At 32.6% G+C, this 14,486-nt stretch overlaps 1 long non-coding RNA gene across 4 annotated transcripts in view; it reads left to right on the top strand.

The window, feature by feature from the left end:
- Positions 1 to 14,486, top strand: part of LOC122213422 — a 263,719-nt gene that overhangs the window by 44,255 nt on the left and 204,978 nt on the right. For all 4 annotated transcript variants that reach the window (XR_006199504.1, XR_006199502.1, XR_006199508.1 and 1 more), the window contains exon 2: positions 5,005 to 5,101. This is a non-coding gene — a long non-coding RNA (uncharacterized LOC122213422). The remainder of the gene's footprint in view (positions 1 to 5,004; positions 5,102 to 14,486) is intronic.

The raw sequence follows: 14,486 nt of genomic DNA on the forward strand, positions 1-14,486 counted from the left end.
TAACTTGAGTTTAATAATTGCTTTCTTTGTCTCCTTAGCTTGAAGCTACAGGATCAGAGTACTGTATTTTACAGTTACATGGGATTTTATTTTCTCTGTTTTGCATGGTTATTGCTATTTATCTGAAATGCAATTATGTTTAGTTTTATTAGTATAATATGCTATAATTTACTTCCCCTTTCCTGTTTTGTTTATTTAACCCATTTCATTCATTGCTTTAATTTTGTAAAAATGTAACATAGTTCCAAAAATCAAAATTATACAAGTCATACTCAGAGAAATATCACCAGTTCCTCATTCATTTTATCCTAATGCCAACCCATTCTCTATATGTAACCAATCTCAGAAGTTTCTGTTCTTTTTATGTTTTTTGGAAAAATTGCAAATCTCTGTATTTTTTTTAATTTTCCCTATTATACATAAAGTCAGTGTATTATAGGTTTACTTTGTCATATAACCAATTATATCAGCTCACAAAGATCTTTCTTATTCTTTTATAAAGTGGCATATATAGCTGCATATATCCATTATGTGGATATAATAATGTATAGTTAACCAATCTTCTATAGATGGACATTTATTTATTTTTCTTCCAAGGTTTTATTTAAATTCCAGTTAGTTAACATAGTGTAATAATAGTTTCAGGTGTAGGATTTAGTGATTCATCACTTACATATAACACCCAGTGCTCATCACACAAAGTGCCCTCCTTAATACCCATCACCTGTTTAACCCATCCCTCTGCCTGCCTCACCTCCAGCAAACCTGTTTTTCTTTATAACTTTTTTTATAAATACATTTTTATTTTTTTATGTTTATTTATTTTTCAGTGAGAGAGAGAGTGTGTGAATGGGAGAGGGGCAGAGAGAGAGGGAGATACAGAATCCAAAGTAGGCTCCAGGCTTTGAGCTGTCAGCACAGAGCCTGATGTGGGGCTAGAACCCATGAACTGGGAGATCATGACCTGAGCTGAAGTCGGACACTTAACCGACTGAGCCACCCAGGCACCCCTGTTCTTTATAATTAAGAATCTATTTGGGGCGCCTGGGTGGTTCAGTCGGTTAAGCGTCGGACTCAGCTCAGGTCATGATCTCACAGTCCGTGAATTCGAGCCCTGCATTGGGCTCTGTGCTGACAGCTCAGAGCCTGGAACCTGCTTTGGATTCTGTGTCTCCCTCTCTCTCTGCCCCTCCTGCTCATGCTCTGTCTCTCTTTGTCTCAAAAATAAATAAAAACATTAAAAAAATAATCTGTTTTAAGGTTTGCCTTTCTCTTCCCCCCTTTAGTGTTCATCTGTTTTGTTTCTTCTTTTTTTTTAATGTTTATTTATTTTTGAGAGAGACAGAGAGAAGGAGAGAGAGACACAGAGAGAGGTGTAGCCTGAGTGAGGAGGGGCAGAGAGAAAGGGAGAGAAACAGAATCTAAAACAGGCTCAAGGCTCTGAGATGTCAGCACAGAGCCCAGCATGGGGCTGGAACTCATGAACCTCAAGATCATGATGTGAGCTGAAGTCAGATGCTCAACCGACTAAGCCACCCAGGCACCCCCATCTGTTTTGTTACTTAAATTCCACATGTGAGTGAAATTATATGGTATTTGTCTTCTTCTAAGTTATTTCCTTTAGCATAATATACTCTTAACTCCACATTCTTGCAAATGGCAATATTTCATTCTTTTTTTGTGACTGAGAAATATATAAACATTTAGATTTTTACTAATACCCTGCAAAAAAACGTTGTAATGAGTAACTTTAAGAGTATTTTCATTTGGTCAATGTGTATCATCAGGTTAAATTACTAAAATTGGGATTGTTAAATCACAAGGGTTAAATATTTACATAGATTGTTAGGTATTTCTGAATTTCCTTTCTTATGAGCTGAGTTTGCATTTCTACTGGCAATTGATAAGAGTACCATTTCTTCAAAGTTCCTATTAGTTAAATGTTTTCAGACATTTTAATTTCTGCCAGTTTGAACGAAGAAATATTATCTTAGTGTAGTAGTGATTTACATTTCTCTTATTGTATCTGAGATTAAATATATTTTCATATGTTTAAGGACCATTTGCATATATTTTTGAAATATTTGTTCATGTATTTTGTACATTATTTTGTTGGGGTATATATATATATATATATATATATATATATATATATATTTTCCTCTAATATTTGTGTGGTTTCTTTCAAAGTTATGTCTCTGATCTATTTGAATTTTATTATTTTGTTTTGTGTTTGATATATATTTAAAATTTATCATTTCCCAAATGTTTATACAATTACTATCGTACCATTTATTAAAAAGTCCATTATTGCTATACTTATCTGAAATGGTTCTATTATCATATTAATTATATATATATATATATTTATATATATGAGACAGTTTCTAGACTATAAATTTTATTGTACAAAATATCTATGTTTTATGCACCTATATTCCATTGTTTTTTAGTTAAAAAAGTTTTAAAGTCTGTTTTGAAAGTTTTATAGGTTAGCTCTCATAAGTTTTCTGCTCAGTGTTTGTCGATTTAGATTTTCAGTGGGAGTTCAAGGTAGTTCTTCTAGATTTGGTTTTAATTTCTTGCTTGCATTGAGGTTTGTGATCTTTACTTTCTACTCTTTATAAATGAACAAGTAGGTTTTACATGAGTCTAATTCTTCTTGTTAGATGTAGTTATTTTGGAGACTGTTTAGAGTGATTTGGATTTAAATGTGACAGTTTTTCTCAGGTTATTAAAAAAACATAAAAGAAGAAAGAAAACTTTTGAATAATATCATAAAAGCCAAGTTTGGCAAAATTAAATATATATATTTATATGTATAATATATAAAATTTATATATATATATACACACACATACTATATATTTATGTATATATATATGTTTGCAACTATATGAGCTACAAAAAATAACTCAAAACAGATTAAGGATTTAAACATATAAGCTAAAACTATAAATCTCTTAATAGAAAACTTAGCTCTAATCTTCGTGACCTTGGATTAAGAATTGATTTCTTTAGATGTGATTCCAAAGCACAAGCAACAAGAAATGATAAATTTTTTTTAATGTTTTTTAATTTTTGAGAGAGAGAAAGAGAGAGAGAGAGAGAGCATGAGCAGGGGAGGGGCAGAGAGAGGGAGAGACACAGAATCCGAAGCAGGCTTCAGGCTCCCAGCTGTCAGCACAGAGCCTGACACGGGGCTCGAATTCACAAAGTGTGAGATCATGATCTGAGCTGAAGTCGGACGCCCAACCGAGCCACCCAGGCGCCCCTCAACAAGAAATGATAAACTGGACTTCCAAATTCAAACTTTTTCTGTGCTTTAGAAGACATGATCGAGAAAGAAAAAAGGCAATTCATGATGGGAAATGATATTTGCAAATTATATTTGATAAGGGTCTAGTATCTATTAAATATAAAATAATTTTTATAACTCAAAATTAAAAAGGCAAATTATATAATTTTAAAATTGGGCAGAAGATTTCAAATAGACATTTCACCAAGGAAGATACCTAGATTATTGATAAATATATCAAAAGCTACCCACCATTGCTCACTTGTCATTAGGGAAATCTAACTGCAATAATATATCACTTCAGACACACTAAGATGGCTATAACATTAAAAAACTGTAGACAATAACAAGTATTTTTGAGAATGTGGAGAAACTGATACTCTCATACATCGCTGGTAGGAATGTCAAATGGTGCAGCTCCTTTGGAAAAAGTGTTGGGCAGTTCTCAAAATAATAAGCTTAGAGTTACCATATAATCCTACAATTCTGCTTCTACATACTTATTCAAGATAATTGAAAACATGCTGTCCCAACAATTTTATATGGATATTCACAGCAGCATTGGTCTTATAACTGAAAACTGAAAAAAACCCAATGTCCATCAACAGATGAATATATAAATCATATATGTTGTATCCATAGGATGACATATTCTTCAGTCATAGAAAGGAATGAAATGCTGATAGATGCTACACTACAAATGAATCCCAAAACTTTATGCTAAGTGAAAAAAGCAGACACAAAGGGTGCATAGATTAGCAGTTGCCAAGGGCCAGAAGAAGGGATAATGGGGAGTGAATGCTGAGTAAAACATTTTTTGGTGTGAGGAAAATGTTCTGATTATGGTTGCACAAATATTGTGAAAATACTAAATGTTCCAAAATTACTGAAGCCAACTGAATTGTATATTTTTAAAAGGGTGAATTTTATAGTATGTGAATTCTATCTTAATTTTTAAATCTTGGAAATATATATTGAATTATATGGTGTGCGTGTGTGTGTGTATTACCTGCAATCTCTTGATTTACATTTGGAATTAGTTTACCTACATGTGTTGTGAAGTTGTGGAAATTAGTGAGAATTCAAAGTGAAATATAAAGAAAAAGCTTAGAGATTCAAGGTATGGACTTTGGGGAAGGTTCATATCTTTTAGGGAAAAGAAAAGAAGCAAGGAACCTGCCACTGAGAATCCCTAGGTTAAGGATATTAGGAGCATCATAGGTAGACTAGAGTTTTCATTCACTTTCAAATTTACTTTTATTATTATTATTATTATTTTTAAATGTTTTTATATTTGAGAGAAAGAGAGTTTACAGGGGAGGGACAGAGAGACAGGGAGTCAGAGGATCTGAAGTGGGCTCTGCCGTGACAGCAGGGCCTGAGCTGATGTCCAATGCTCAACTGATGGAGCCATCCAGCCGCCCCTCACATTTACTTTTAAAAAGAGTGTAATTTTAAATACAGATGTCAGGGGAGGTGTCACTAGAAATACACATTTGAATAAATTCCTAGAGGTCATGATGGGGGGAGACAGGTAGTTTTGGAAGGAAAGGTATTGGAACAGGGATAGAAATGCTTTGAGGCAGGAACATGCCTCTAATATAGGAATTTGGAATTAAAAGCAGATTCTGTTTTTACAAACTAGTATTAATGTGAAGAATATTAATTATTCTTTAAAGTATTACTTATACTTCCTATTCCTGCAGTTTGGGATGCATATATCATCAGATACACCTTTTTCAGTGGACATACTTTTTTGAAGAAATGTGAAAGATTACCATATGAAATTTTACATAGAGTCAGGTATGTTTAATTCCCACATATTCAGTTTTTCTAAGAGTTAATGATTGTTGAATGCCTGGGTATTTTTTCATAGGTTTTTCTCATAGGTTTTCTCCCTCAGCATGTTCCTTGTCTGTTTGTCGGTCTGTATCTCTCTTCTGAGAGAGGAGTGAAAAGTACTTTGTGTTATAAACCTTGCTCTCTGTGTCTACACTACAGTCATGGTATTTGGATTTATAATTTACCTTATCGTCAAATAATAGGATTACACAATATGATTTAAAAATGAGCATCATTTATATATTTATACTGAAATGTAAGCAGTTCATAATATGTTAATTAAATGTGTTACATTAGTAATTTTATTAATCCAAACAGCATATTATTTGTGCTTGCATCCTTCATGATTCAGTGTAACTTAATATTAAAAACCATGATAAGAATATAAGGATAATGCTATTTTCATCCATTATTTCTCCTCTGGTGTTCAATAATAACAACACTAAGCCCCCACAATTGTGACAGCTATAAAAGGATGTGGTTAGCTTATCTCTAGCAAGCTGCAAAGGTAAACATGGTAAAGTAATTTGCTATCATGGAATGGTTTTTAAGTCATTTGCTTTTATATGTAAAATTAATTAAATAAGCAAGATTGAAAGTTGACACGCTGAAGATTTTATTCATTTTGCCTAATGTAGCATATTACTCCTATCTGACAAAGAATACTCAGTTGTAATTTTCCTTTTATTTTCTTCTCTTAAAATATCTAAAAATTTAGTTAACAATATCCAACGTTATATGGAAATGTTCATTTTCCTAGTAATGTGTTTTGTACACAGATCAAATATTTTTGCACAGCATATAAAACACAAGTCTGTCATAACTAAACTGGAAAGATTTTTCTATGATAAAACACACTATGTGCAGTTTGAATTTTTGCAGACATTAGACAATAAAAATGAATTTAGTTGTAAGACATAAATAGCTTTCATAAGAACCTCAAAGGTGCTCTTGGAGCAAAGATGAAAAATAATTTTCTTGACAGGTGTTCTAACGATATCTGTCCTGGAAAAAATAGTTTATTCATATATCATTATTTTGTCATGTTTATGATAATAAATACAATTAGCATGGGATATCACAACTAATTATGCAATTTGAAGGAAACATAATTTAGTATTTTTTATTGTGAAAACATTTCGACTGCTTGAGTGCTATTTTGTAGAAAATTTGGGACTTTTGCTGATAAAATGATTACTTGTTGAAAGCATTTCATGTATTAGCTCATAATAATGATGAATTTCCCTATAAGAACTATCATATTACCTTATAGATTTATGTGTTTTGTTTTTCATCATTTATAAACATCCTTATGGCTATTTATTCAGGTCCCAACAGCTTAATGAATGGCAATTAATAGATATGTAGAGGGAAACATATGCTTAATTAGTAGAAAAAAATCTAAAAAATAACAAAAAACTTTACAATTACAGGAGATACTATTTTAGTTATTAGCTCTTTTTTGTTCAGACAGCTCTTTTAAATTAGAGATGCAGGGGGGAACTTATTTTACCAGAAAATTGGTATAGAAATCTGAAATTCATTTATATGAGTTTTTAAAATAGTAGGTTTATTTTAAGCATTTAATATCCACCAAAATGGAAAGGTCATATAAGTAGACTTTTCGGAGTCCTAGCCTTTTAATAATATCATAGTGCTAATTTTATTTTTAACTTGCTTTGCATTGCCACTAGGTGGAACCAATAAACTTTATAATTTCTATTAATGCATTTTTGTCCTATATGTATATACAGTACTTATAAACTCTTCAACTAAAAATCCTGGGAATAGTTCAACACCTAAACTATTAATTCTATGAATGTGCCCTTAACTGTGAATGGGCATTAAAAATTGTGTAAGAACAACAGCAATACCATGGGCAAACACTAGTATAAAAACAAACAAAATGTCATCAACAACAAATCTGAGTAGTTTAAGTATATCAAGAGAGAATATACAGTTTTTAAGCAATCAGGAGGAAAGGGGCACCTGGGTGGCTCAGTCAGTTGGGTGTCCGGCTTCCGCTCAGGTCATGATTTCATGGTTTGTGAGTTCGAGCCCCTGCGTTGGGCTCTTTGCTGACAGCTCAGAGCCTGGAGCCTGTTTCGGATTCTGTGTCTCCCTCTTTCGCTGCTCCTCCTCCACTCGTGCTCTGTCTCTCTCTCTCTCTCTTTCTCTCTCTCTCTCTCTCTTTCTCTCTCAAAAATAAACATTAAAAACAATCAGGAGGAAAGATAAAACATAATCAGAAACTGTACTAATATATTTGGTGATAAATATTGAATTGTGTCTTGGTAGAAATCTATTAAATGAATCAAAATAGATGTATACTAATTTTTCAATTGTTGATTTTTATTGGGAACCATTAAATCAGAAATCAAGCCTATTTTAAATGGCTCCATATAAAAATTATTGCTATTGATCAGTAATAATCAGCTAATTGGTATTTTGTGCTTGTGTTGATACTGTTTCTCAAATTAGTTTTTTATTTTTTCTGGATCTTTAGACAGGAATAAAAGAGAGCTGTTAAGAAATAGAAAATACATGGTGATACACATAATAAACTTTTTCTGCCTTCATTTAGAGGGTTGATTTTTTTCAATACATCCAGATCTTGGCATTGGAAAACCCTATTTATGCTCAGTTAAAAATTTTTAAAAAAAGGAATAAGAGGACTGATAGGATAGTTATAGAGTAACATTGTTGTACTTTTATAACTTCAATTTGCAAGTCCGGAAATTGAGACTTAAAAAGTTTAGTGGCTTTTCCAAAGACAGATAGTGTTTAGAGCTGGTTTCTGATCTAAGATACCAGCCCTTAGTCCCTATACAAAGGGTATGGAGTACACAGGGCACATGTAAAACAGTTAACCTTAAAAAACAAGCATAGAACCTCAAAAGCCTTGAATGTTGTGTGAAGATTTTTCCTATTGTTGATGGTAATTGTAGCCACTGTAATTAATACGATGGCATATTAAGAGCTTGAAGATTGGAACAGAAGAAAGCCAAGGATATTTGGGAAAAAAAGTCTGTATTCATTTACTAGGGCTCCATAACAGGGTACCACAAGCTAGATGGCTTAACACAACAGAAATTTGTATCTCACAGTTCTGAAAAATAGAAATCTGCAGTCAACTTGTCAGTAGGGCCATACTCCCATTAAATAAAGTGTTAAGGAACTATTATTCTGTATGCATCTAATGGAAGAATCTGCTAAAAGATGAAGATTTGATAAAATTTGTCAAATGCCACAGATATTTAAGTAAGAATAGACCTAAAGTCATTCTGTTAAATTTAGCTGAAAGGAAGTTGATGATTTTGACAAAAGTTGCTTTAAAGAGCAGAATAGGTCTAGTAGAATTAATTTTTGTTGAATATTACATGGGATATTTTCTCAGGAATCTTGAATTTACATGGAAGACAGTATTGTCGTTGCTTATGATGTGAAAGATGTATGCAAGGTTAAACTATATGGTGAGAGAAAGGAGTAGAGAATGTTTTTGTATATGTTAGCTATTAATGGGAAAACTCATTAAGTGAGGTTCCTGAGATGATAGGAGGACATTTGAGTCAAAACGCAATTGAATTGATTTATCTTTCATAGAGTCTAGAGAATATGAGAAGGATGTTAGCCCGTTCAGATGTTCTAAAGCTATAGTGAACTTTTGTATAATTTATAATGATTGTTTTTTTAGAAGTGAACGGTGAAATCAATTTTTGAATGGCAGTGGATCTTGGAAAGGAGATGATTGAGGAAAGTGTTGAAGGCTTGAATGATTACTGCACAAAATAAAGGAGATGACTAGAGAAATATAGTATGATTGTTTTAAGTGTCCAGTGATAGTTAGCTAGTTATTTACAAAGATTACAGTCACACTCAGCAGCACAAATATGGATTGGAAAAGTCACAAAATTAGAATGATGACAGTTTGGGCTTGAGGGTAATTATGTAGCTGATTAGAGTGTTGTGGAAGACAAAAGTAAATAATAAGGGCTGATCAATGGTGAAGAGTATAATAAGGAAAAATACAAGAGTAGAAAACATGGGCTCCATAGTTAATTATCCCGTGTTGCTCTCTGAATATTTAAAAAATCAAATTGAAACGTGTATGTGTGCTTTAAGTCAAATATTTTTTAAATAAAATATGCAGATGTATCACAGTGACCTTTTGATTTTGTCTCAAAATGATTACCCAAAGGATTGAATCATTTCTTACCTATAGATTTAGTCTATGAAGATACTGTTTAATTCTGGGTTAAGTGAAAAAAAAGAGTTCGTATTTGGGACCTGTAGCTTTATTAAACATGTGAGAGAATATGGAAAACATGTTTTCCTTTAAGAAATGATAATATATGAGGAAAATATTGAGTAACATTATTGAATATCTCTGGTTTGAATCAGTAATTACAAATATATGTCTATAATAGAGACAAGTAATGTTATTTTAGGACTCTCAAAGTATGTAAAAATACCATGCATCAATCATAATAATAATAATGAGTTAATCCCATGGGCTAATACTGGAAAATTTAATAGGTTCTTGATGCAAAATGTTGTTGATAGTCACAGTGTCTCCAATTCAGCTGAAAGATTTTTCTTTTCCTCCCTTTTTAATGAAAATTTCAGCAAGCTAGAAGGTGACCTCAGCACATAACATCTTATCACTGGAGGTGAAACATCAACTCTTTTAGTGAATTTTGTAGAATAAGAGGTAAACTCATTATGATCAATTGTGACCTACCTCTACACCTAGAAACCACAGGATTAATTACAAAATCAAGATATCATTTTCAAAGTGGATTGTTCACAGGTCAAAGAGAAAAATGAAGAGGAGATACCTGCAAATGATTAAAAAATAAAATTGAAGAAATGAAAAAGAGCTAAATAAGCTTCATTAACTAGATGAAAATAGAAAGCAGCAAAGCTTAGGCAGATCTTTTTTGGCATGGTATTTATACACCAAGCATTATTTTTAACATTTCAGAACCAGACACAAAATTTAGAACAACCGTCTTCAAATAAAATATTATTTCAGTAAGTCCTGCAGAAGTCAAAGGAAAATAAAACTTTACTCTTTATTTTTTTTTTATTCTCAATCCATAAAATGTAAATCCTTTTGGATTAACTTCATTAATTTATTTTTTTTTTAATTTTTTTTTAACATTTATTTATTTTTGAGACAGAGAGAGACAGAGTATGAACGGGGGAGGGTCAGAGAGAGGGAGACACAGAATCTGAAACAGGCTCCAGGCTCTGAGCTCTCAGCACAGAGCCCGACGCGGGGCTCAAACTCACGGACCACGAGATCATGACCTGAGCCGAAGTCGGCCACCCAACCGACTGAGCCACCCAGGCGCCCCAACTTCATTAATTTAAAAGTAATTCTATGAAAAAATGTTGGTATTACACAGTTGAATAAAGCAGAATTATTCCTCTTTGAAGCAGCTATGACTTCTAGTTTAACAAATAGTAGAAAACATAACCTAGCTCAAATAAGGAGTTATTGTGACCTGTACTGAAAATCCAGAGGTATGGCTGGCTTTAGTCCCATATAGATTAGGATCTGGGTCCATTTCTCTTTAGTTCCTTTGACTGTATTTTCCTCTCTTCTGACTTGACCCCAGACTTCTTTGCCTGATGGCAACAAAATGGCTGAGACAGTACTAGGCCTCCTGTCTGCAGAACCACAACCTGAAAGTGAAAATAAATGTCTTTAACACAGCCCCTGTTCTTCATTCTGACTGGTTCATCCTGTACCAGTCAACTATGGTAATGAGGACGGGGATCATGTAGGATATTCCATCCTAAATCAGGAAGGTTCTCACTCATAGAATAGGGATGGATTCAGTCCCACCAGGCATGTTTTGTCCTCTGTAACAGTGATGAGCAAATAAATGTGGACTGTGAGGCCAGCATAGATACATATTGTGAAATTCTTCCTTGGCCATTTCAAGAAGTAGGGAATTGGCAGTAATGTTCCCAGTGCAGTGGAGAGGGGAAGATCTGCCAAAGTAGCAGGTAGTAGGAAACTATGTTGTCTCTAAAGAATTTAAAAACACTGTTTTAACACTGTTAGGAGTTCAGTGGTATTAATTATACTCCATGCTGTGCAACCATCATCACTATTTTGGGGGGAACCACCAGGTTTTCCACATTGGCTGTACAATTTCACATTCTTACCAGAAGTGCCTAAGGCACTTTCTTCATGTCTTCACCACATTTATTTTTTTTTCTTTTCTTTTTTTTAATAATAGCCATCCTGATGGGTGTGAGGTGGTATCTCATTATACTTTTGACTTGCGTATCTCCAGTGATCAGTGATGTTGAACATCTTCTATGGGCTTCTTAGCCATGTGTACATCTTCTTTGGAGAAATATCTATTCAAGTTGTTGTCCATTTTGAATTGAGGTGTTTATGTTATTGTTGCTTAGTTCCCTATACATTTTGGTTATTAGTCACTTGACAGATACATGATTTTCAAATACTGGCTCTTATTTTGTGTGTTTTTATTTACTCTTTTGATAGTGTCTTTTGAGGCACAAAATTTAAAATTTTCATTCTATCTAGTTTGTCTATTTTTATTTTTTTGCTTTTGCCTTTGGTGTCAGATCCAAAAAATTAAGGCTGAATTGTTGTGAAGCTTTTGCTCTATGTTTTCTTGTAAGAATTTTATAGTTTTAGATATTATAAATGTAGGTATTTGATTGATTTTGAGTTAATTTTTTTATAGTGTTAAAAGTAAGGGCCTAGCATCGTTCTTTAGCAAGTAGATATCCAGTTTTCCCAGGACCATTTCTTGAAAACAACAGTCCTGTCCCAACTGAATGGTCTTGGCACTTTTATCAAAAATTATTTGATCATATATGCAAGGGTTTATTTTGGGGCTCTCTGTATTCTTTTCCATTGATATATACACTGTCTTTATGCCAGCACCACAGTGTTTTGATTACTTTAGCTTTGTGGTATATTTTGAAATCAGAAACCATGAGTTCTCTAGGTTTTTTCTTTTTAGAGATTGCTTTGGCTATTTTGGGTCCCTTTAGAAGCCATATGAATGTTGAGATAAGTTTTTCTATTTTTGCAAAACAAATTAAGATTTTGATAGGAATTGCATTGAATCTGTAGATCACTTTTGGGTAGTATTAACATCTTTACAATACTAAGTTTTCCAATCAATGAAAATGGGATGTATTTCTTTATATTTATGTGGTTTTTCAATTCTTCCATTAGTGTTTTATAGCTTTTATTTTATAAATATTTCACTTCCTTAGTGAAGATAATTCCTAAGTATTTTTTTCTTATTGGTAAATATTGTAAGTGGAATTGTTTTGTAATTTTATTTTTAAGTTCATTGTTAGTGGATAAATGCAGCTGATAATTTATGGGTTGACTTTGTATCCTGCTAATTTGCTAAATTTACTATTAGTTCTGACAGGGTTTTTGGTGGATTTTTTTAGGATTTTCTACAAATAAGATAGTATCATCTGCAAAAAGAGATAATTTTACTTCTTCTTTTCTAATTTAGTTTAATTTCTTTTTCTTGACTATCTACTCTGGCTAGAATTTCCTGTGGTATGTTGAATAAAAGTGGTAAGGGTAGGAATCCTTGCCTTTTTCCTGACTTTAAAGAAAAAGCTCTTAGTTTTCACCATTTACCATGATGTTTGCTGTGGGTTTTTTCATATATGGCTTTTATTATGTTGAGGCGGTTTCCTTCTATTCCTAGTTTGATGAGTGTTTTTATCATAAGGTATGGGGTTTTATTCAGTGTTTTTTCCTGAATTTATTGAGATGATCATGTGATTTCAATCTTTTATTTTGTTAATCAGGTGTAGCACATTAATTGAAATGACCGATGTTTGGTATAAAGTTTGGTATAATTCACCACTGAAACCATCATACCCAGTACATTTTTTCAGGGGACTTTTGATTACTGATTCAATTTCCTTATTAGTTGTGGATCTTTTCAGATTTTTCTACTTTGTTATTCAGTCTTGGTAGGCTTTGTGTTTTTGGGAATTTATCCAATTCATCTAGGTTATCCAATTTCTTGTCATACAAATGTTCGTAGTATTCTTTTATAATCTTTTTTTTATTTCTGTAGAGTTGTTAGTAATGTTCCCACTTTCATTTCTGAATTTAGTAATTTAAGTCTTCTCTCTTTTTTTAGTCAATCTAGCTAAAAGTTTGTCAATTTTGTGGCTCTTTTCAAAGAACCAACATTTGGTTTCATTGATTTTCTTCATTGTTTTTTATTCTCTATTTTATTTATCTGTGATCTAATCTTTATTATTTCTTTCCTTCTGCTAACTTAAGGTTAATTTGTTCTCTTTCTAGCTCATTGAGTTATAAAGTTATTTTGTTGATTTGAAATGTTTATTTTTTTTAAATGTAAGTGTTTATTGCTATAAATTTCCCCCTTTTTATTTGTCCCATAAGTTTTGGTATGTCCTGTTTTGATTTTCACTAGTCTCTAAATACTTCCTAATTCCCTTTGTGATATCTTTTTGGATCTATTGGTTTTAAAGAGTGTGATGTGTAATTTCCAAATATTTGTGAATTGTTCAGTTTCTCTCCTGTTAATATATTACTGACTTCATCCCGCTGTGGTCAGAGAAGATACTTTTTCTGATATCTGTCTTTTATAAGCTATTGAGAATTACTTTGTGTCCATTTGTATGATATATCCTGGAAAATGTCCCATGTGCAGTTGAGAATAATGTGTATCTGTTTTTGTGTATAGTGTTCTTTATATGCCTATTAGATATGGTTGGTTTATTGTCTTGGTTTTGTTATTTATATCTTTATCTTCTGTCTGGTCATTCTACCCATTATGGTAAATATAATATTGAAGTCTCCAACTGTTGTTGTAGAATTGTTTATTTCTCCCTTCAATTCTGTGATGTTTTGTGTATATATATACATATATATACATATATATACATATATATATATATATATGTATATATATGTATGTGTGTGTGTGTGTGTGTGTTTGTGTGTGTGTGTGTCTCAGTGGTCATCATTAGGTGTATAAATATTTATTTATTTATTAAAATTTTCTTTTTAATGTTTATCTATTTTTGAGAGAGAGACAGAGCGTGAGCAGGGGAGGGGTAGAGAGAGAGGGAGACATAGAATCTGAAACAAGCTCCAGGCTCTGAGCTGTCAGCACAGAGCCCGATGCAGGGCTTGAACCCACGAACTGTGAGATCATGACCTGAGCTGAAGTTGGACACTTAACCGACTGAGCCACCCAGGTGTACTAGGTATATAAATATTTATAATTGTTATGTCTCTCTGTATTGAACCTTTTATTAACATAAAATGTCCTTTTTGTCCCTC

Source organism: Panthera leo, chromosome A1 (genome assembly GCF_018350215.1).
Source record: "Panthera leo isolate Ple1 chromosome A1, P.leo_Ple1_pat1.1, whole genome shotgun sequence".
Taxonomy (NCBI): domain Eukaryota; kingdom Metazoa; phylum Chordata; class Mammalia; order Carnivora; family Felidae; genus Panthera; species Panthera leo.